At 35.9% G+C, this 3,004-nt stretch overlaps 1 pseudogene; it reads right to left on the reverse strand.

Moving 5' to 3' along the window:
* Window positions 1–830: 830 nt before the first annotated feature.
* LOC100617896 (60S ribosomal protein L9-like) lies at window positions 831–1,408 on the reverse strand (annotated as a pseudogene).
* Window positions 1,409–3,004: the final 1,596 nt, after the last annotated feature.

Raw genomic sequence — 3,004 nt, forward strand, 5'->3', positions numbered from 1 at the left:
GTGGTGGGGAGCTTAGGGCTCCCACAGGGGGCTGGAGGAGGAGTGGGCACAGGGAAGGACAGGCTGAGAGGCCACAGCTGTTGCTCTCACCCTGCTCCTGGGTCAGCCAGCCTGGGAGGTACAGGGCAGGGCTGAGCCTGGGGAGGACTGGGCAGGGCTCAGGCCCAAGTGCAATGGAGGAATGCCTGAAACCCATTATCAGACACTTTAGCACCTTGAAAAATATAGCAATGGCTTTACTCACAATTTTCCACTCTATGTACTTTTCTGAGACCTTATTCTCAGCATTAAATAATATCAAAACCAACAAAAGAAATAGATTGACAGATGAAGTTAATAGCACTTACTTGGGCTTAAAGTGTACAAAATACCAAACTTCAATTGAAGATTTGGCCAATGAAATTCAGTAACAAAAAAGTCAATACTACCCCCTACTCCTCACTTATCATCTTAGTTCATAACACCCCTCACAAGTTAAATAATATCAAGACCAACATAAAAAACCAATTGACAGATGAACAAAGAAGTCCCTAAGCAGGTAAGTTAAATAATTAGTTTTTGGTTTATTAAATACAGTTATGTTTTAAAATTATACATTTTTGTTATTTAAACTATAAATATCAATAAATTATGTTTTTTTCTCGAAGTGACATACCACCCAAGTTATGTTCATTTTTTTAAACGAATTTTGCCACACCAACCTCAAAAGTTTGCCCATCACTGCTTAGAAATTTAATTTGTTTCTCTAAAGAGTAGCAAAGTATTTTTATTTTGACATCTGAATAAGTGTTGACTCCTCAGGACCCTGGACCTTTGGTATCTTTTCCAACTTATTCATCAGCTTGTTACACTGTGACTTTCTCAGAAACATAGATGCCATCCAAAAAATTTCTGATATTCTTATTTTTGACTGTGGTAGCCTGTTGAATGAGGACAGCTGAGTTTGAGACAAGTTCAATATCATTTCCTTCAAGAATTATCTCATCTTTCTGAGCTTGAGAAACAGCACAAGCCACACCTGGCTGCATGCACGCGCTTCAGATATATTTTTCACCAAAGAAATTTCTGATTTCAACAAATGAGCCATTTTCTTGAATAACAACATTGATGGGGAAGTGAGCATACACAGACCTCATCTTGTAACAAAAACCCAAGGTTATGTCTTTGCTCATATTTTGTATATGACTACAGATTGTGCACAAGGTGGCAAGTTCTTTTTGATTTCTCCATCACTTTTCTACTCAGAGTCTTTTTTCTTCTTTCCAAGGAGACTGAGCTCAACATTGACATGGTTGAAGTCAGTTCGTAGGATTCCTCTGGGGCCCTTCACAATAACTGTCCAACCGTTAAGAGAGATGTCAACATTTTCTGGGATGTCCACCATCTGGTTGCTTAGATAGGTCTTCATTTTGCTAGTGAACAGGCCTTGAGCCAAGAACTAGTTTTGGAGCCAGAAGGATCTCAACTCACATATCTACCATCTTTTTGATTCTAGTAGAGTCATATAATATCCTTTAGTCAGATTCTTCACTGCCCAACTGTGATCATAAATTTTAGAGATTATAGTGAAGATCAAGTGAGATAATAGATGTAAAGCACTTTGTAAGCCTTGAAATGCTACCTTATATATACCTTTGAGTATATATTCACCAGTGCCCTGCAAATAATATATTCAAACCCACTTTTTCACACTTTTAGAATGGATATAGAAGTACCAAAAAGGACATCCAGGTAAATTCCATTTCTAAGTGTGCCAAATGACCTATCCTATTTCATTATTTTGTCTCTGCTTTCAGTTGCTTTGATTTTTCAACTCTTAGCCCTTTGTGGAGTACTTTATAAGAATCTGATATTTGATTTTGAAAAAGTGACTGAGATATACCAATCTGGCTCACCACTGCTGAAAAGCTATCATCAAATAATATTTTTCATAAGGAACACAGTTGGGAAAGCCTCCCTCTCTCCTCATATCCCATAGAAATAATTTGCATTCTGTCAGGGTTCCATCACACATGGTGTTCTGAAACAATTAAAGGAAAATTGCACCCGCTTTGCAATAAGGTTTTTAATGCCAATTATCATTAAAACCCCAATTTCCAAATATGCTTCACGGTTTATTCATGCTGGTAAATGCTTCTTGTCATTCTAACTTCCAGGCTTCTTGACAGAACAAAATATATTTGTTATTTCTCTTTAAATTCTGTTACACAAAGGATTTGGCAATAAGGCTACATCTCAGTGCAATCTATACAAAGGCTTATAGAGCCAAAACTTTAGAAAATGCAACCAACTGATACTATATGCCAAATGTTGGTTTTAAGTTTGGATCCTGAGTTAAATAAAAGATACATAAAGCCACATGTGTTTGGAGCATATCTATTCCTTTCTACTATTTTTTTTTCCTGTTCGTCAATTTGCTTCTTAAAGTCTGTATTTTGTTCTCTTTAATTGGGTGACATTATTAGGCTTCCCTGCCCATGTAGGACATATAAATAATATATAATATTTATATACTTCTTACTATTCATCAGGCACTGGGCTAAGCTATTTATAATTATTATCTCATTTGATTCTGACAACAATCCTGCAAGGTAGGTGATATTATCATTCCCATTTTACAAATGAAGAAACTGAAGCAAATACAGGTTAACAAGAGTCACATATCTACCAAATGCCTAAGGAAACATTTGAAGTCAGTTTTTCCTCAAACTGCTTATAGACATAGATATATTCAAATATTTGCAAGATCATATATTCCTTCCTCTGATCTTTATCATTTCCAATGAGACTTTTAAGACATGGGAGGACAGATATTTTCCTTAAGACATCATTTATATGTCTCATATCTCTTTATGTGTTACTAGATACAAATTGCTCAGATAATATTTTATTGATTAATCTCCCCCTCTTTTGTCAGGGTTCCTCATTTCCAGGGAGCATTTTTTAAAATTCTATTTTCTATGATCATCCCATCCTTTATTTGAAACTCTCTTCATCAAAGAAA

The sequence above is a fragment of the Monodelphis domestica genome, chromosome 3 (assembly GCF_027887165.1).
Source record: "Monodelphis domestica isolate mMonDom1 chromosome 3, mMonDom1.pri, whole genome shotgun sequence".
In the NCBI taxonomy this organism is placed as follows: Eukaryota; Metazoa; Chordata; class Mammalia; order Didelphimorphia; family Didelphidae; genus Monodelphis; species Monodelphis domestica.